Here is a 21,690-nt window from a genome sequence, read left to right as displayed (position 1 = left end):
TCCTATGGCTTTTCCTAGTATCTGCATTTGTAAACCATATATAGATACATAACATCAACAATGTTGATAGATATTCACAAATATATTTGTGAAAATACACATATTGAAAATAACTTAAAATATGATCTCATTACACAGGTATTGATCCGATATTGATCTGCAATCATTAATTTCAATATTAGGACAGATCTGATTTGCACGTGTTCTTTTTTATCGTTCTGCAGGCGGCGCTGTCCCCTCGTGCTTCTGCGCGCGACCAGGCCCCACCACGAGCGCGCGGCAACGGAGGAGAAAGCGCAGCGGAGCATCTTCTCCTCGCCCAGCAGACACTCGCTCTGTATTCCGGTGATTCCTTGCGTGAAGGGGAAAAAGCCCGTACAACTTTTCTTCCCCAGGATATTGTGCAGCGTGACCGGGTAAGTGTTGCAGCTAAAACCGCCATTATTTGTGAGATTAGCCGTGCAAAGTTCGAAACATGTATTGAAACGTGCGACCACGAATGCGGTGGAACGATGATTTCTGCAACCAGTGATGCTTTTCTTCTGAACGTCATTTTCAAGGCTGTGTCGGAGAAACTGTCTTTAATGTTGTCCTGCAGCACAGTGTCCTCAATAACAGATACGTGCTGATTGCTTATGATAAGCGCGGGGTTTCAGTCTCAAATTGCTTTGGTTTTGCAACGCTCCAGTAGCCCCATCCGGACTACATCCCACTGTGCTTATTATCATGGCTTCTCCTTTCCCTCCACCAACCTATGTTGTAAGGTGATACACTCCTGCTTATATTTGCAGGGGAAAAGGCTCAGTGTGATTGATGATATCCTGCAGAGACAGGTGTACGGTGGGTTCTCCTGCACAAACCAGATACTTGATAGCTGCTAATTGATGTGGTATTCTGTGCTTTCATTGTTGAAAATATGCAATGGTGGGGTTGGATGTTTGTGGTTGTTGAGGTCTGTGACTGTCAGGCTGATTTGTGTTGGAATGCACGTCGCTGCAGACAAGCAAATGGAAGCAATACAGGAAGCTGCTCCAAAATGTTCCATGGATCTCCATTACGGAAGTGTAGTCGTCATTTGAGGTTGCTTTAGCATGGGGTGGAATATACAGTGTTTGCTGACCATCAGGGTACATGTGGCTAAATAGCCAATATGACCCAATGGAGAATATGACCCAAGTGAGTAGAATAGCTTGCTTTTTTTTACCTGTTAAACAATGCACACACACAGACACGCACACACACAAACACTGTTCACACATCTGCAGGATTTCTTCTCTCACCTTTCAGCTGGTGGAAAGCCCAACAACTGCACATCTGTCTTCCATGCTCTGTGGGCCTGTGTTACAGCTCCTCCTCACTTCTGTCTCCATCACCTCCCTCTCTACCACCACATCACCTCTTATCCATGCCCCTCCCTTGTCACCTCTCTGAAGCTGGAGGCCGATATTTGGTGATTTGATATGCGAATTGAAAATGTTATTTTGTTGGCGTTTATCCTCGGTTTTTTCATCAGCGTGCAGTGTTTCCCATTGAACTGCAATGTATTTGTGGCGGTGGGTTGCTGGAGTGTAGGCGTAATTGGCGACAACACTTAAAACATTTGATATGAAAAAAAAAAAATTGTGCTGTTAGTATGGCTGGGCCGATAAAACAATATCAATTTATGTCGGGATAGACACGATAGATATTATTAAAAATGCGTTCAATAAAACGTTCGGTATATACATATATTTTTTGGGTCGCAAGAAACTGGAAAGAATAAAGTACCGTTGGTTGCATGAACAAAGGCACTCGGGGTCTGGTAATTTAGCAAAACAGGAAGTCATTGGAAGTGTATGGTTGCGCCATCTTACTGCCTCGTCGTTGATTCTCTGCATGGAGTGAGAAGATACATTCAAAATGAATGCTGCTGAGAGTAAGGAAATTAAATTAAACCCTAATTAACTAAAGTGCAGGACTCTATAAATACAATTAATAACAAAATATAACACAGACCAAATCATATGTAACAAAATATAACACAGACCAAATCATATGTTACACAAATCACATAACTTCCTGGCAGTAAACCTGCAAAAACTACTGTAGTTCTTATTAGATTTCTCTATGTTTACATTTTCACACTTTGCATTATTTTGGTACACTTTATTAAAGCATTGCTTACATATTCCTTATTTTTGCACCTTAATTTAAAGAGGTTATTGTTAAGTGTTTATTGTGATTTTAGAAATTTGTTTCAGTACGAAGGTCCTGGGTTCGATCCCCGGGTCTTTCTGTGTGGAGTTTTCATGTCCTCCCCGTGACTGCGTGGGTTTTCTCGGGGTACTCCGGCTTCCTCCCATCTCCAAAAACATGCACATGGGGGTAGGTTGATTGGCAACACTAAATTGGCCCTCGTGTGTGAATGTGAGTGTGAATGTTGCCTGTCTATCTGTGTTGGCCCTGCGATGAGGTGGCGACTTGTCCAGGGTTTACCACGCCTTCCGCCCAAGTGCAGCTGGGATAGGCTACAACACCCTCCACGGCCCCAAGAGGGACAGGAGGTAGAAAATGGATGGATGGGTGGATAATTGAGTGTTTTCCATGGTTTTGTTGACATTTCCTTTCCTTTCTGCCCTAACAGCTGAGGGGATTATAATTATAGGAAAGTTACATTTGAAATAAAAATGCTAACATTTGTTATTTCGATAGGTCATAAAAAATATAAATACTTTTTTTACCAGTATATCGTGATACAGTTTTCAGCCATATTGCCCCAGCCCTTGTAATTAGTTATTTTAGTAGAGGTTCAAAGAATAGTCTAGGTCTGTCTTCGACTAAGGATTATCATAGTGAAATCTAATATATTAGTTTTTGGGCATAGTCCACTAGCAGTCAAATGTAGGGCATGTTTTAAGAAGAAATAAACAGATGGCAATATGTAGTAGTGTAAGGCTATTCAACTATGTATAGAAAGACAGCGTTTATTTATTTACAAAGTAAACACATCAGCTTTCACACTGCAGTGTCAATAAATTAATTATTCTGCCCTCGCTACTCGTTTCCAGCGTGTGCAGCTCGACAGATAGTTAACAAGTTTAGTTGATGATAGATGTTCTTTCTTTTGAATTATTTTTTTATACGTTCGGTGGACCAAATGAAAAGTTTTAACGGGCCGCATGTGGCCCGCAGGCCGCCAGTTGAATAGTCCTAAAGAAGCGTATACTGACTGACTAGTTGTCAGTAACGTACTGGATGTGGTCTATCACTTATATAGTGAACAAATCTGCTAAAGTTAATTAAATATATGTGTAAAATGAATACTGTCTTTCATTTAAGTGAACAAAAATATTTTTTCCACCTCACAAAAAAGGCAAATTCACAGTTTCGTGAAGGTGTTGGCTCTGTAGCAGCATCAAGACGACATCAAACTTGAAAAGAAGTAAAAGTCATAACATATTTTCCGGACCAACGGAAGGGTCATTCACTACCAGAGGTGGGAACAATTATCCATTTTCCGATGCGTCCATGAATCAATAGACTAATGTTCAAATATCGTTTATTTATGTATGTTAAATAAAGTAATAGAGACGGTTCTAAAATTTAGATCGAGTGTGCACTCACACGGAGGAGGGGGGAGAGGAGAACATGCTAATTGCGGCGCTAAGCTAGCTTGAAAAAACGTGCTTTGTACATTTCAACACAAGTTTAACTGGAACTTTGTTACAGCAGAGAGGAACCAGCTAAGAGGAGGAAATTAGCAAGTAGATTATTAAGTCAGACCGGCAACACTTTTTTATGAGTAGATAGACGACGCATGACTTGGAGCCGCGAGTTTATGGCAACTGGGGCAAAGTAAAGACAAGAAAATTAAATCAAGAATGCCCACTCGCCAAGTAGGGACGTTTATTTGTTTTATCACTTTGGAGGCTACTACAGTTCTCACATATCTAGTCTTCCATATATATATATATCTATGCCGTGCGCTAGAGATGCGCGGATAGGCAATTATTTCATCCGCAACCGCATCAGAAAGTCGTCAACCATCCGCAATCCACCCGATCTAACATTTGATCAGAACCGCATCCGCCCGCCATCCGCCCGCACCCGCCCGTTGTTATATATCTAATATAGACGATGCAAGGCATTAGTGAGGTTATAAAGCTTTTGCCTGTTAAAGAAAGGAGACTGATCCAATGCAGCACAGACATTCGCGTGCCACACTGTCACGACCCAGACGCATACCAGTGCGCAATCATATGGGAGCCGCGCTGAGCGCACCTCCAAGCGCCTCTCGCTGCCGGCGACGGCCGGGTATATGGGCCCGACGCTCCAGCGCCATCCATTTTCAGGGCTAGTTGATTCGGCAGGTGGGTTGTTACACACTCCTTAGCGGGTTCCGACTTCCATGGCCACCGTCCTAGCTGCTGTCTATCAACCAGGGTGAGCCCCACCCCTTTCGTGAGCGCACTGCGTGCGGAGTGACCCCTGTTACGCGCCCCCGGCAACAAGGGTGGCGGGCAGGTAAGCTGCGCGGGCGGAGCGCGCGGAGTGACCCCTGTTACGAGCCCCTGGCCACGGGGGTGGCGGGCAGGTAAGCTGCTTACCTGCTGCGCGTGACGCCGGCCGCGGCGAAGGCGGACGAGGCGGGGTGTCGGTGCGGTGGGCGCGGTGGTGACCCTGGATGTGCGTCGGGCGGATCGCCTCAGCTACGGCTCCCGGTGGGGCCCTCTCGGGGGAAGGGGCCTCGGTCCCGGACCCCGGCGAGGCGTCCCTTCTCCGCTCCGTAAAAGTGTCCATCTCTTTTTTTTTTTTTCTTCTGTTGTGGCATATGCAGCAGGTGCCTGCTCGTTTTTCGTATGTGGGTAACAACATTTAACTATGTATATATATTTCCGAATTGGTTTAACTGCCACCCGCCTGAATCTATTTAAAATCAAATTGTTTTTTATTTCAACCACCCGACCCGAGCCGACCCGCGGATAAAATCTAATTTTTTTAAATTTCATCCGCCCGATCCGCGGATAATCCACGGACTCCGCGGTTGTGCCCGCAAACCGCGCATCTCTACCGTGCGCACTAACATCCAACACCTGAAAATGATGCAGTAGCTAAAGCAGTAGTAGCCAAAGAAGGAGCACTTTATACATAATAATTACTTATAATACATTTATAGTATATTATAACAATAATATACAATATTATAATTAAATATGCTTAGAAAAATGGATTTGTAATCAAATCGTAGCCCCTGAATCGTAATCGTATCGTGAGGTGTCCAAAAATGTCCACCACTGTCATTATCTTTTCAAAATAAGAGCTACACCTCGGCCTGCGCTGTGTCTAAAATTCAGCGGGTCGACCGCGGGTTTTGCCCGGCAAGAAGCGCGATAGCATGGTGTGCTTTGTGTCTCGACAGCGGTGCATCCTGACAAGCTTCGATCACTTCCCCCATGTAGAAATATTCTCCCAACACAACTAGTAAAATATTTCGGTCCTGTTCGGGCGGTTGTACTGGAAAGTAATGTCGTTGGATTTTTTTAAGTGCAATGACAATAAAGTGCTATTATATTATTGTGTGCAGAATAGTTTTATATATTAAGAGATATGGGAGACCAAAATACAGTCATACGTTATTTACACAAAAATAATTTCACAAATATTTAAAGAAGACATGATGAACACTGTTTATTTATCCTCGCCTGCTGTACGCTGGGTTTCAGCCACAGAAGCGCAAAACGAGTGTGACGTCAGGCTCGCTGCCGCTTGCAGTTCATAGCGGACACAGAGTGACATAAGTAAAGAGTCTCTGAACATCTAAACACGAGTACAGTATATCTTAACACCACAAAAAGATGCTACGATTGTTCCTAGTTGTTTTTAATAAAATGATTGAAGAAATCTCTCGAAAAAAAATTCTTAAAGTACATCGTACAATAAGCAGCAATAATTGGAAAATAGAGGAAAACGATATAAGAAAAATATGTCCATACTAATTATTAATGATACATTTGTTTTAAATGTGTGTATACTTGTTTGTGTCTTTAAAGACAATATATGCATAAAAGCAAATTATTTGATGACATCATATTACCTCTGCCTGGCCCTTCACCATGCCCCGAGCCACACCCCCATCGACACAGGTATGTTGGCAATATAAGGGAAACCCTGTAGAAGGTCGTTTATCAGGTATTTTTATGCTCTAGCTACGGAAATATTCAATTTATAAGGAATCATTTCTACTTGAGGAAAATTAATTTACCATGGTAAGGCCTGGAACCAATTAGCAGCAATAAATTAGAGTTTAATGCAGTCATCATTATTGTCTTTAGTGTTAGTTGACACAATGGCTAAATTAGAGCCTCTGAATAGTCGACTAATTGTCAAGATAGTCGATGATTGGTTGATTATAAAAATAGTTGTTAGTTGCAGCCCTAGTTATTAGTATTAACATTTCAGCTTTTTCTCGTTACATCATGACTTTTTACTCTTTTTCTCTATTTTTGATGTTTTATATATTTTATTTGTACAATGTGCCATGGCTGCCTTTTGGACAAGCCTGGTTTACATATTTAACCAGGTAAGTGAAGTGTTACAAAACAACGAAGGAGTGACTCCCTTCCTAGCGCTATCGCTGACTTCCGCTGGTCAAAGTCTGGGCTGCATGCTTATGGAGGAGGTGTTCTGTAGGCTTCAGCACCTTGCCTTTCACGGCGGTGGTAATGCACACTACACGAGCTTGTGGAGTATGCAGGGAATCACGCTGCGCTGCTGTTAGCACAAGAGCCGAATCTTCCTCCTGATGCTCCCTGTCCCGCTGCGAGCCTTGCTGGCCAGAGCGAAGCAGCTCTGCTGCTCGTGGCTCGCTAGCTACCATTCATCTGCAGGAGGAGCGATCGCATTAATTAATTGACATTTCTTTCGATTTGTCATTTCTACTGCATGAATGTGTTGTGGAGTAAGCGAGCATACCATTTGTTTTGACTTGTTTGATTATTGTTTATTGTTGTTGTATTAATTATTATAGTTTCTTTAAAGCAGGACAAGACATTAAGGAATCGAATTATAATGATAACCATGACAAAAACAGTGGGATTTCTTCAATATGAAATCACATGTGTGAGTGCATGCGTGTGAAAAATAGTAATCGCAATCTCAATTAAAGGGGTCATATTATGATTTTTTTTCTACACTTAATACTTTGTTGTGGTCTACTTAAAACATAATGGTCCTGCTTTGGTAAAAATTTTGCATACATTTTGTTTTACAGTCCATTTTCAAGCAGCATTCTGACTGTCACTTCAGAATACGCCGTTTTGTGGGCCCTCCTTCAGGCCAAGCCCCCATCGACTCTGTCTTCACCCCGTCAATGCCCCACAAGAAGAGGATAGACAAAACTAAGGAACTTATTGAATACAACTAAATAAAAATGGCGGACTCGCACAAAGCTGTTCCGATAAACCATATATGGCGACAGTGTTTCCCCCAGAAAATTTGTTAGTTAAGGTGGTGACTCTCCAGGGGGAGGGGAGCGGGGAAGGGGGCAGGTGGGTGTAAGGATCGGCCTGTCGCCATCACGTCTCCACCTCGCCACCACAGCCTGGGGGGCAATAGACTACAGACTGCGGTGAAGTAGGCCGGCTTCGTCGCGTGAAGAAGCCTACAACCTTTGGTTGTGTTTTCCGCTCCATTTGCTGAATGGCGATATACGATATATATCTCGATATTTTTTCCGTAAAGTAAAAACAAAACAGTCCTAGTTACCTGAGATACTAAGTACGTCATTATTATGACTTAGTAATCTACTAAGTCAAAAATAATGACAAAATAATGGCTTACTATGACAAAATAATGACTTACAAAGTCAAATTAATGAAGTAAGCGTTTGCAATAAGCGTTTGAAAAAAAGAGTTAAAAGTGGGGCCACATGCTGACATATGCTCAACTCATCATGCTTAATTTATTACAGTATTTGGGAATGCTGTAGTTGATTTTTATTATGTAAATGTTATATTTTTATCAACATGTGATAGCAGGGACCCTGCCATTCAAAACTAGGCTGCTACATTACTAATGATGAATGTAACTATAGCTGAAACAATAGTACAATAGCAATAGGAGACACTATTCATCCCTGAACACCATGGAGTTCATGTAGGCTTTATGATGCAGTCACATTATTATATCAACTATCAGAGACAGAAACTCTTCATTTAACATAATGTCCTTTTTTGCTGCTTCAACACAGCTCAATCAACACAGAACAAGGTAAAGTGAAATAACTTAGTTGTTAACTGTAGGTCAATAATGCTTGTCTTTCTCTCAGACAGACAGGGGTTTTCTGTCCGTAATACACACACACACACTGCACAGTGAGCTAACGTTACGCTACAAGCTAATTAGCCTTCACCTCAAGGACTGCGAGCGAGCTGAGCTGCCGCTTATGTTTCTAAAACGTCAACGGGCTCATAGTGATGTTGACTGGGGGGTGTTTATTATAATTTGGGGAGAGTCCGCTGCCTTATGCTTACCTGCTAAACACCTATCTGCTCACCCCACTGTCTCTCCTCTCTGCCTGCCTCTATCGTGAGCACTGACTTTATGTGCTCTGAATACGCACTGCTGATTGACTGTTACATGCGCTCTGAATACGCACTGCTGATTGGCTGTTACATGCGTTCTGAATACGCACTGCTGATTGGCTGTTACATGCGCTCTGAATACGCACTGCTGATTGGCTGTTACCGCTTTGCGTGTAACCAATCAGATGGTTCTGTGGGTGGGACAATGCAGGGTGCTGCAGAGACATACTGACAGAGGCAGAAGCAGAACTAAGTGGAGCAGCTTGTTAAGACTTTAGTTTAGGCGGTGGCTCTTTGTTGTTAAGGCGGCCGCCTTAACAACAAAGCGCTGAGGGAAACCCTGGGCGATATCCACTGATGTAACTAAGGCAAAATATGTCACTAAAGCCTCAAATTCCAAAGGGCTCGTTTGGAGAAAGTTTGGAAAAATGTAAGATTGATTTAAGTTAAAGTTAAAGGCCTACTGAAATGCGATTTTCTTATTTAAACGGGGATAGCAGGTCCATTCTATGTGTCATACTTGATAATTTTGCGATATTGCCATATTTTTGCTGAAAGGATTTAGTAGAGAACATCGACGATAAAGTTCGCAACTTTTGGTCGCTGATAAAAAAGCCTTGCCTGTACCGGAAGGAGCAGACGAGTAGCGTGACGTCACAGGTTGTGGAGCTCCTCACATCTGCACATTGTTTACAATCATGGCCACCAGCAGCGAGAGCGATTCGGACCGAGAAAGCGACGATTTCCCCATTAATTTGAGCGAGGATGAAAGATTCGTGGATGAGGAAAGTGAGAGTGAAGGACTAGAGGGTAGTGGGAGCGATTCAGATAGGGAAGATGCTGTGAGAGGCGGGTGGGACCTGATATTCAGCTGGGAATGACTAAAACAATAAATAAACACAAGACATATATACAGGTAAAAGCCAGTAAATTAGAATATTTTGAAAAACTTGATTTATTTCACTAATTGCATTCAAAAGGTGTAACTTGTACATTATATTTATTCATTGCACACAGACTGATGCATTCAAATGTTTATTTCATTTAATTTTGATGATTTGAAGTGGCAACAAATGAAAATCCAAAATTCCGTGTGTCACAAAATTAGAATATTACTTAAGGCTAATACAAAAAAGGGATTTTTAGAAATGTTGGCCAACTGAAAAGTATGAAAATGAAAAATATGAGCATGTACAATACTCAATACTTGGTTGGAGCTCCTTTTGCCTCAATTACTGCGTTAATGCGGCGTGGCATGGAGTCGATGAGTTTCTGGCACTGCTCAGGTGTTATGAGAGCCCAGGTTGCTCTGATAGTGGCCTTCAACTCTTCTGCGTTTTTGGTTCTGGCATTCTGCATCTTCCTTTTCACAATACCCCACAGATTTTCTATGGGGCTAAGGTCAGGGGAGTTGGCGGGCCAATTTAGAACAGAAATACCATGGTCCGTAAACCAGGCACGGGTAGATTTTGCGCTGTGTGCAGGCGCCAAGTCCTGTTGGAACTTGAAATCTCCATCTCCATAGAGCAGGTTAGCAGCAGGAAGCATGAAGTGCTCTAAAACTTGCTGGTAGACGGCTGCGTTGACCCTGGATCTCAGGAAACAGAGTGGACCGACACCAGCAGATGACATGGCACCCCAAACCATCACCCAACCATGCAAATTTTGCATTTCCTTTGGAAATCGAGGTCCCAGAGTCTGGAGGAAGACAGGAGAGGCACATGATCCACGTTGCCTGAAGTCTAGTGTAAAGTTTCCACCATCAGTGATGGTTTGGGGTGCCATGTCATCTGCTGGTGTCGGTCCACTCTGTTTCCTGAGATCCAGGGTCAACGCAGCCGTCTACCAGCAAGTTTTAGAGCACTTCATGCTTCCTGCTGCTGACCTGCTCTATGGAGATGGAGATTTCAAGTTCCAACAGGACTTGGCGCCTGCACACAGCGCAAAATCTACCCGTGCCTGGTTTACGGACCATGGTATTTCTGTTCTAAAATGGCCCGCCAACTCCCCTGACCTTAGCCCCATAGAAAATCTGTGGGGTATTGTGAAAAGGAAGATGCAGAATGCCAGACCCAAAAACGCAGAAGAGTTGAAGGCCACTATCAGAGCAACCTGGGCTCTCATAACACCTGAGCAGTGCCAGAAACTCATCGACTCCATGCCACGCCGCATTAACGCAGTAATTGAGGCAAAAGGAGCTCCAAGCAAGTATTGAGTATTGTACATGCTCATATTTTTCATTTTCATACTTTTCAGTTGGCCAACATTTCTAAAAATCCCTTTTTTGTATTAGCCTTAAGTAATATTCTAATTTTGTGACACACGGAATTTTGGATTTTCATTTGTTGCCACTTCAAATCATCAAAATTAAATGAAATAAACATTTGAATGCATCAGTCTGTGTGCAATGAATAAATATAATGTACAAGTTACACCTTTTGAATGCAATTACTGAAATAAATCAAGTTTTTCAAAATATTCTAATTTACTGGCTTTTACCTGTATATACTCTATTAGCCACAACACAACCAGGCTTATATTTAATATGCCACAAATTAATCTCGCATAACAAACACCTCCCCCCTCCCGTCCATATAACCCGCCAATACAACTCAAACACCTGCACAACACACTCAATCCCACAGCCCAAAGTACCGTTCACCTCCCCAAAATTCATACAGCACATATATTTCCCTAAAGTCCCCAAAGTTACGTACGTGACATGCACATAGCGGCACGCACTTATGGGCAAACGATCAAATGTTTGGAAGTCGCAGCTGCATGCATACTCACGGTACCGCGTCTGCGCATCCAACTCAAAGTCCTCCTGGTAAGAGTCTCTGTTGTCCCAGTTCTCCACAGGCCAATGGTAAAGCTTGACTGTCATCTTCCGGGAATGTAAACAATGAAACACCGGCTGTTTTTGTGTTGCTGCAGTCGGCCGCAATACACCGCTTCCCACCTACAGCTTTCTTCTTTGCTGTCTCCATTGTTCATTGAACAAATTGCAAAAGATTCACCAACACAGATGTCCAGAATACTGTGGAATTTTGTGATGAAAACAGACGACTTAATAGCTGGCCACCATGCTGTCCCAAAATGTCCTCCACAATCCGTGACGTCACGCGCTGACGTCATCATACCGAGACGTTTTCAGCAGGACTTTAGTAAGCTAACCCGGCCGTATTGGCATGTGTTGCAATGTTAAGATTTCATCATTGATATATAAACTATCAGACTGCGTGGTCGGTAGTAGTGGGTTTCAGTAGGCCTTTAAAGTACCAATGATTGTCACACACACACTAGGTGTGGTGAAATTTGTCCTCTGCATTTGACCCATCCCCTTGTTCACCCCCTGGGAGGTGTGGGGAGCAGTGGGGAGCAGTGGGCAGCAGCGGTGCCGTGCCCGGGAATCATTTTTGGTGATTTAACCCCCAATTCCAACCCTTGATGCTGAGTGCCAAGCAGGGAGGTAATGGGTCCCATTTTTATAGTCTTTGGTATGACTCGGCCGGGGTTTGAACTCACAACCTACCAATCTCAGAGCGGACACTCTAACCACTAATCCACTGAGTATCTATAAATATTTCCACCATTTCGGGACTTATACAGATCCCAAATACACAAAAACAGGTACCACCAGGTAAGAAAAGTTGGTTTTGCATAATAAGACTTATTTAAGCAAGAAAATCATGATTTATAATTCAATCAACCAGCCCAGTGCCCTCACCCCCGAATTCAAACAAATGCGTATGTTTTACGTTGTGGCCGCGTTACAGCTGTGAAGCCGATATGTTTCCACTCTAGAAGGGCTGGACGATTATGGGAAAAATAATAATCACTATTGTTATGATTGATATTGTAATCACGATTAATTACACAATTATACATTCATTTGAAAACATGACTATTTATTGTACGACTAAAATTAATCTTTAAATATAGTTTTAAAAAACTATGGATATAATTTAGTAACAAATAAACCACACCCTAAATAGTATTAATAGCAATAACAGTAACTTGAAATAACGAAAGTAATATAAAAAAAACTAAAATTATATATTTTTTCAATTCCGTTTTTTTACCTTTTACTCTTATTTTACCACCATAATGTGGCTGTTTGTGTCAAATAAAATTTAAATATAAGTTTGTTGATTAAATGCAAAACTCCTCACATTTTTTTGTGCAATAGCTGGGTTGCATATGATGTCATATCCGTTTTTCTTCTTCGCGTTTTGATTGACATGATGGTCAAGCAGCTTGAGTGTAGCATTAAAACAAGTGAGAGTGAGTGTACAGTTTGAGCAGAAAATGCTGTATTGGTGTTCTCTTCTTCGGTGTTCCAGTCATTAAAATAGAGAGCTTGGAAAGAGCTATTATATAGCCCAGAAAGTAGTGGTTAATTAAGGTAATAAAATCAGGCAAAAAACTAAAGTGCGTCGAAGGAAATGGCACTTATAAATACCACTTTCATCATCTTGTGGAATACAATTGGACCATGCTTGTGTTTGCAGCGATCACTTTGTAAAATGTTTGTTTCAACATTTGATTTGTTTAAGAATCTTTCTGTGATGCAATCAAGTTTATTCTCTGCTATAATACTAGTGTTTGATAGAAGAATTAAACCTAAGAAAAGGACAAGAGATTGCATTAGTTTGTGTTCTTTTGTGGTGGCAATGCCTAAATAACTAAGAAGACCTGGTTGAGCAAAGAAACTAACGTCATGTTAAGTCCTAGTAATAAATATTGTGATTGTTGGTCTAATCCACCATATTTACGTTGTCGATATTCGTAAAAGAAACTGAAAGCTAATGACCACATTAGAGTGTCTTTGGTGCTATTTGTTAGCATCAAGAAAAAATCCTTAATAGTATTAATAAACTAGATGAATAAATGTCTCGTAGGCTCAACAGCATATACTGAATCTTGATATTGCTAGCAATTAACATTGCTGAACAACAGGGACATCTATAGCAAAATAATGAGACAAAATATGAACTTCACACCTTAAAAACAACTGCAGACATGAATTGTAGATGAGACTAATATTTGTAGCAGGAAATCAACTGCAAACAGATGTATCCTTTTTCTTATTAGCGTCATGATCACAGCACCACGGCACTCGTTATGTCAATCAAATACTTAACTTACCGATGCACGAACAAGTCCAACATTGTCTTTAACAGATTAATGTTTAATTTGTGGACCCCTCCAGATGTAAAGACATGATGTGCCTCCAATCTTTTCTTCTATAAATATCGTGAGTGTCAAATGAAGTGAGTTTGAAGTGAGCAGTAACGTCTTGGTGATGATAAATGGTTTGAATCAAATATTTTTCTTAAGAGTGTATAAATCCATTGCATCCCATTTAAAATATTTTTTCCATGATTGCTTATATATTTTTGCCTCTAAACCTTTCAAAATACACCCAAATCTGCACTGATTCAGGTAAATAAGGTAGCCTAATGGGACTCCAGATCATCACTTGAAACCTGGATGTGCCCCTGGGTTCGTGATCGCAACCCAGTTATACATCTTTCGACAATTTTGACCAATATTTTAGGTCAAAGCATAATCATTTTCTTATTGTATCAAAAAGTGCTTTAAGTACATTATGATTATGTAAGGTTTTTTTTTGGAAACTTTTAGTTTGTTATTGTGTCTGTCTATCTGTGTTGGCCCTGTGATGAGGTGGCGACTTTTACAGGGTGTACCTCGCCTTCCGGAAGGTCCAAATGCAGCTGGGATAGGCTCCAGCACCCCCGTGACACGGAAAGGGACAAGTGGTAGAAAATGGATGGATGGATGAATTTCGTCAGACCGGATGTGGCGCACTGGCTATTATAGTGAAGTGGGAAAGTGTGCCGTGCTGTTGTTCTCAGCTTGACGAATAAATAGGCCTTAAAATGTCTAATACTCTTCTAAAATCTCATAAAAAGTGTATATACTTGTACGATTTTGAAAGGTCTTAAAAATCTATTAATAATACTTTTATTTAAAACATGCATAAGCTTTAGTCTTGTTTTTAAATGTTTTTAATGTTTGAGGAGGCTATAACATAACTAAAAAATGGAACCAAAGTAGGCTACCTGTGCTGCTGTTGGAATTTATCGCGTATCATCAGTTAGTGTGGTGTGCACGCGCATTGGTGTGTTCTTACAGCTTAGCATAGCAGCGGAGAAAACTAAACAAAAGCCTGCAGCAAAAACAAATTACTTGCAGAAAATGGGTTTAACAATTTTACTGCTCCAGAACGATCAATTTAATGCATGCTTGAAGCCGTGGATGGAAATGCATAAAGTGTTTAGGACTTGGATGTTGAGTCATCGAAGATGGAAGCGTTTGTAAACATTGTGGTGAAAGTGAATGGAATGATAATGTAAAAGTCAAAAATCCGAGATAAGTTTGTGTCAAAAGCTGCTGAAACGCCACAAACACTTACACAACTATACAAGGATCAACTTACCCCCCCAAAGGTGTGTTATATGGGTAAAGTGGGGCCAATTGCCGTAAGAGATCAGTATCAGATGTTTACTGGTGAAATCATACTAGTACACACAATAAGCAGACACTAATTTTCATTGTGCTAGAAGTGTATTCACAGCAGTTGAACTGTAAAAAAAACATAATTCTTGTATATTATTTCTATTATTTTTCCTGTTTCTTTTGTCTTTGTACTTTTTTGTCCGTATGGTTGTAAAATGGTCTTAAATTATTTCCATAATGGTCTTAAAAAAGTCTTAAACAGTCTTAAATTTGACTTGTTGAATCCTTACCCAACAAATATGTTCAAGATTTCACCACGAGAACTTGTTGGTGACATCACTACTGCTCTCAAGCTTAGCACAGCAAACTCGCTGCACACCCTTGCACTTGTTATATTTTGTCCGGTGAATACAAAGTCTGTCCAGTACGGTTAGCTCGGTCAAGTGTGAACCAGAGTTGCATGATTTTAAGAAAAAAATATAATTGCAATTTTTTACTGCAAAAAAATTGTGACGTGATTTAAAGAGGCCGTTTGCAACATTTACACAGACGTCTAGAGGGCGCCAACTTTCCAATGTATTTTACACAGTATATCCCGCCCTCTCACGACTTCTCGTACGTAATGACGTATTTACATACGCACGTAACACATGCATGTGCATTAGCTTAAGGTATTGTTAGCTAATAATAGCAATTTGAATAGCTAGCATTAGCTGTCATTGAATGTATATTATATCATAACAATAACATGACTGCAAATTCTTCATTGCTTTTCTTGTTCATTGTTTCTCTTAGACTGCTTTTGTATTTGTGCACACGCAACCTGCGCGTACGTGTTGACGTGACCAGTTGAGTGACCGCTGTAAACACCAATCATTTTATTCGGGCCAGTAAATCTATTCATTACAATGCCCCCGCAACCCCGAATGGGACAAGCGGTAGAAAATGCATGGATGGATGGATGGATTGACTTTGTAATTGTGAAAAATATAGACAATCGTCAAACAAATGTGTTCTGTTAAACCACTAATGGTAACATAAGATAGCCAGTGTTGTTCGTCTTATAATTTTTGTTTTGAAAAATCTGACTATGAGGAAATGGCAAACAGCCCTTTTAATGCATTTAAATACATAAATGTACTAAAATGATGAGTTAAAGAAGTCATGTTTTTTTTAGAATGTCAATCAACAAATACCGTATTTTCCTGACTATAGAGCGCACCCACTAAATTTTAGAAGACAAATATATTCTTTTATATATTAGCTGCACCAGACTATAAGCCACAGATATATATATATATATATATATATATATATATATATATATATATATATATATATAATGAAATGAGTTATTTACACAGAAAGCACAGCAAGGCTCGCAGCGGGACAGAGTCGGCACTTGTGCTAACAGCAGCGCAGCGTGATTCCCTGCATATTCCATAAGCTCGTGTAGCGTGCATTACCACCGCCATGAAAGGCAAGGTGCTGAAGCCTACAGAAATTAAGATACCTTAATTGTTTCCAAACGGCTGATAAAACGAAACAAAAGTCATCATCATGGAAAAACTGAAACAATACAAAACCCCCACCATTGTAAGTTAATAATACTAACACAGACGCTCGTAAACGTGTTAACATATGAGCTAATGCTAAGGATGCTCGCTTGATTGCATCACGATAGCATGTACAAATATGCATGTAAACACTCCTACAGACATCACACATGGGACGGTTTAGTAACTATGAATTGTTTTAGTAAATTCTAAAACTTACAACCGTTGAAAGGAGTGACGATTGAAGAATTATTTCAAGGTAAAACACCACGAATGATTTTAATTCTTGTTTAAGGCATAAACAGGAAGGAAATGTTCAACCTGCAATACCTGCAGGGTGCAAACTTATCCAAAATATGGCGCCAGCACAAACAATAACACACCATTTTAGTGTCTGCTTGGGTTTAATGAAAACTATTGAACACAAAACATTATGGTCGTTAGCGAAGAAAAATCCTTACATTAGCTGCACCAGTTTATTGGCCACAGAGTTCAAAGCCTTGGAAAAACATAGCGGTGTATAGTATGCCTCAAGTTGCCACACATTAGAACTATATCTACTTTCAAAAATAGGTGGGTTCATGTGACCAGTGTCCTGTTCTGGACTTCTGAAAATCTGCTTTGTGGTGACTGAGAGCTTTTGTCTTCATTATGTTGCTCAACCTAAGAAATAACCAATAAAAAATATAGAGAAAAAGCAGGTAGATTAATGTCGGGAGAGAAAATAATATCCACACAGTACGGCAACACGTCTGTCAGCCATAGATAACAATGAAATAGACAAGTCACGTTTTTGAGCCGCAATTTTATGGCGACAGGGGGCACAACTTTCTGAAAATTCTGTGGTTTTAGAAGGCACAAAAAATGAATAAAGGATGCCTGCTTGCCAAGTAGGTACTTTTATTGATTTTTTCCCTTTAGCAGGCAGCATGTATGTAGTCTTTCATATATAAATCTATGCTGTCTCTATACCGGTTTTTACCGATAATGACGCAATACTGCATTTGTCAGTAGTCAAAGGAGGAGCCTTGTAGACATATTGTTATTATAATTAATAATTAAATGTAATCCATTTAGAATATATAACATATAATATATTATACCTTAACATACCTTATAATAATATACAAGATGTATAAATAATCGATGTGTAATCGAATCGTAGACTCTGAATTGTATTTGTAATCAATTTGTGAGGTGGCCAAAGATTCCCACCTCCACACTTTAGAACAATACTTTTAAAAATATTTGGCTTTATGCAGATAGACTTAGAGCATTTTTTTATACATCATGCTCTTAAACTGAAGAAAGAACCGATGAAAACTACAGTTTAATCTAATCACAATGCAAGTAACCATTTAAAAGGATATACACTTTTATTTCTCATTGTTGTAGAATTTGTTTACCATTGTACTGTAATTGGTAGGAAAAAATGTTTGTTACCCTAAATAGATACACAAAAAATAAAATGGACGAATTCAGATTTGTGTAAGCAAAAATTTAACCTAAGTAAATACTGAACATATTAAAGTGCATTTTTTTTCCCAGTTGGAAAAACGAGGTTGAACTTTGTCTCTTTGTTTATTGCCATCATATGATCACGGAATTTTTGCTTGTTCGTCTGTGTTGATGGGGGTATATTGCCCATCCGAGTTGAAGCTGAACAATTACAAGGATGAAGATGGAGACGCTTCAGTGCTAACAATGAGGTTATTATTTTCAAGGTGAAGACAGCTTGAACTTCTGGTTACATTCTGACCATTAATGTCTCCAAAACAACAAATAGTAGGAAGCTCGATGACAAAGCTACATATCTGTGCAGATAGTAACAGCCAGACAGAGTCAAGGCCGCATACTGTATGGTGTGTGTGCTCTTTAAACAAAGTTCAAAAATGTAAGTGTGTATTTGCTGTAACTATAGTATTCTAATGCTACATATAGAACTATGCACATATATTTACTATGTAGTACATAGTAAATGACTCACATTATACATGTTTGCCAAATTGTGAGGAATTATGTACAGTAGAATAATTGTATTATTATTGTTTTTTTAAATGCAGTTGAGCTGCTGTTTGGATACCTCTGCCATAAAAAGAGCATCATAACTCCTCATCTGTTGTTAAGCGTAAGGATTAGGGATGTCCGATAATGGCTTTTTGCCGATATCCGATATTCCGATATTGTCCAACTCTTTAATTACCGATACCGATATCAACCGATACCAATATCAACCGATATATACAGTCGTGGAATTAATACATTATTATGCCTAATTTGAACAATCAGGTATGGTGAAGATAAGGTACTTAAAAAATAAATAAATAAAAAAATAAAAAAGATATATAGATTAAAAACATTTTCTTGAATAAAAAAGAAAGTAAAACAATATAAAAACAGTTACATTGAAACTAGTAATTAATGAAAATTAGGAAAATTAACTGTTAGTACTATTAGTGGACCAGCAGCACACACAATCATGTGTGCTTACGGATTGTATCCCTTGCAGACTGTATTGCTATATATTGATATATAATGTAGGAACCACAATATTAATAACAGAAAGAAACAACCCTTTTGTGTGAATGAGTGTAAATGGGGGAGGAAGGTTTTTTGGGTTGGTGCACTAATTGTAAGTGTATCTTGTGTTTTTTATGTTGATTTAATAAAAAAACAAAACAAACAAAAAAACAAAACGGCAGGCTGATATTATCGGACATCTCTATTAAGGATGCTTTTTTTTTTACACTTGTGATGAACGGTTCGGTGAAAACAAACTGCAGTTACGTTTTGTTGGTCTGGAATCCCAAGATGTAGAGACAGGAGATGGCGTGCAGGTAGGAATCTATTTGATAGTAAAAAACAGAGTAATAGTGCAGCAGGGAAGTGCACAAAAACACACTCACAATCAAAACAACAATGATCCAGCACTGTCTGCAGGGCAGGCTGGCATATAAATAAGCCTGATTGGTAACATGGAACAGGTGTGTCCAGATTGTCAATCAGGGACAGGTGAGGGAGAGCCAGAGGAGTGGTGGAGGCAAACAGGAAGTAGAACTAAAAAATAAAAGCACTGGAAAAGAAACAATGCTAAACACAGTAAAATAAGTTAAGTCCAAACCTGTCATGACAGTCACAACACTCTGGTAAGTTTGTTCTCCTTGTTTAGTCAAGAGATGGGTCTCTTACTGGACTTGATTGTCATTTATTACTTTGTTTGCATCAGTGAGGGTGGAAAAACTACGTTTGTAAAACAGTTTTCTAATTTTAGTTTGTCTGACTGACATCTTTAAATTTAACACAGTCAGACATGCTTGTCAGCCCTGTGAATTGCATTGCATGTCCTGCTTTTGGCCAAGTGCAGATGCACATGTAGACACTGCAGAGGGCTGTCATTCGCTGTCTGCAGTGGCTGACCTCACTGCCTTAGCACACTGACCTCCACATGGAGGAGGAGTTAGAGGGAGCCCCTCTCTCCTTCCCTATTGTTCTCATTCTCCCTGAGCGCTTGGCTCCACAGGCTGCCTGCTTGGAAATGGCATTACTGCAGCCCCTCCCTGCGCCTCCACCCTCCCCCATGCTTTTCCTTCATCTCTGTGGTCCCAAGGCCTTTATGAGCGTCTGTTCGTGCCAAATGCCAGTACTCTGAAGGCCCCCCTACATAGTGTGCAGAGCGAGAGTGAGTTGAGGGATTTCTTTGGTTTCCCTCATTTTTTATGCTTGGGTAGGGGTGTGCCTGTCTGTGATGTGTATGGCGCTTCACCCCCAGTGTTGCAACGGTTAGCTGGTGTGTGAATAAGGCTGTGTGTGTTTGTATGCAAGGCCCCACTATTGTTCTCAACAACTGCTGGAATGCTGTTGAATTGCTGCTGTGTCAATTCAGATGCCCAGCAATATTGTCTTTCTTTGTCATTTCCATATGGGTATGGACATTTTTTGTCTCTTTTGTGAGGCAACCTTGTCTCACAATGAGCCTGCCTCCCTTCCCTAAACATCAACAGCATGTGAACATAGAGGAATGACACATTTTGAATCAATCATTAAATCACTTGAATAATAATTTTGATTAATTAGCAGTTAAACATTGTATTGTATTTTTATTTTTAATAATACCATTCTAGATCTAGGTGTATTTTATATTAGGGATCTAATAATAATAATTATTATATTATTAGATAATAATAATAATAATAATTTCGCCACACCTAGTGTGTGTGTGACAAACATTGGTACTTTAACTTTTAACTTGGGGCGGTATAGCTCGGTTGGTAGAGCGGCCGTGCCAGCAACTTGATGGTTGCAGCTTCGATCCCCGCTTCCGCCATCCTAGTCACTGCTGTTGTGTCCTTGGGCAAGACACTTTACCCACCTGCTCTCAGTGCCACCCACACTGGTTTAAATGTAACTTAGATATTGGGCTTCACTATGTAATGCGCTTTGAGTCACTAGAGAAAAGCACTATATAAATGTAATTCACTTCACACTTCACTTAACTTTAACTTTAATGATATGAACAGTTTTAAAATACGACTATTATGACCAAAAATATCACGGCTATAAGACGGTATTGTTGAATGGTTGAATCACCGTAAATTCCGGACTATAAGGCACTGTTTTTTCCTATGCTTTGAATCCTGCGGTTTATAAAAAGGTGCAGCCAATTTATGTATTTTTGTTCGTCTTTTTTCTTCTTCTTCTTTGGCCATGATGCAAATAATCTTCATAAAACACAAACAAAGACACTAAAAAGGTGTGGTATTGTTTGTGCTATTGTGCCATCTTTTGGATGAGTTCGGTCATTGCAGGTGCTGCTGGGTGAACGTCTATAGCAGACCTGGACGTTAATGTCTCTTGTAATAACAGTAACATTTGAGCTAGCTAGTGCAAGCTTGTGTCTACGTGAAACGAGCAGTGTCACCCGTCTGTGAGTTTTTCAAAGTGCAGTTATCAATTGGGGTTTTACGATCATTTTGATTTAAAACTGTAATACTAACCGCCGGACGTTTTACCCCGGTCATCATTGTCGTTTATCATTACAAATGATCTATCTATCTATACTATATATATATATATATATATATATATAT

General features: G+C 40.0%; 1 protein-coding gene across 6 annotated transcripts in view; it reads left to right on the top strand.

The window, feature by feature from the left end:
* The first annotated feature begins 283 nt into the window (after positions 1-283).
* fat3a (FAT atypical cadherin 3a) overlaps positions 284-21,690 on the top strand; it is a 311,463-nt gene continuing 290,056 nt past the window's right edge. For all 6 annotated transcript variants that reach the window (XM_061925528.1, XM_061925526.1, XM_061925527.1 and 3 more), the window contains exon 1: positions 284-416. The gene's annotated coding sequence lies outside the window, so the exon portion shown is untranslated. The remainder of the gene's footprint in view (positions 417-21,690) is intronic.

Source organism: Nerophis lumbriciformis, linkage group LG30 (genome assembly GCF_033978685.3).
Source record: "Nerophis lumbriciformis linkage group LG30, RoL_Nlum_v2.1, whole genome shotgun sequence".
Lineage (NCBI taxonomy): Eukaryota > Metazoa > Chordata > Actinopteri > Syngnathiformes > Syngnathidae > Nerophis > Nerophis lumbriciformis.
The sequence above is the reverse complement of the archived record's forward strand: the minus strand, read 5'-3'. Positions and strand labels throughout refer to the sequence as shown.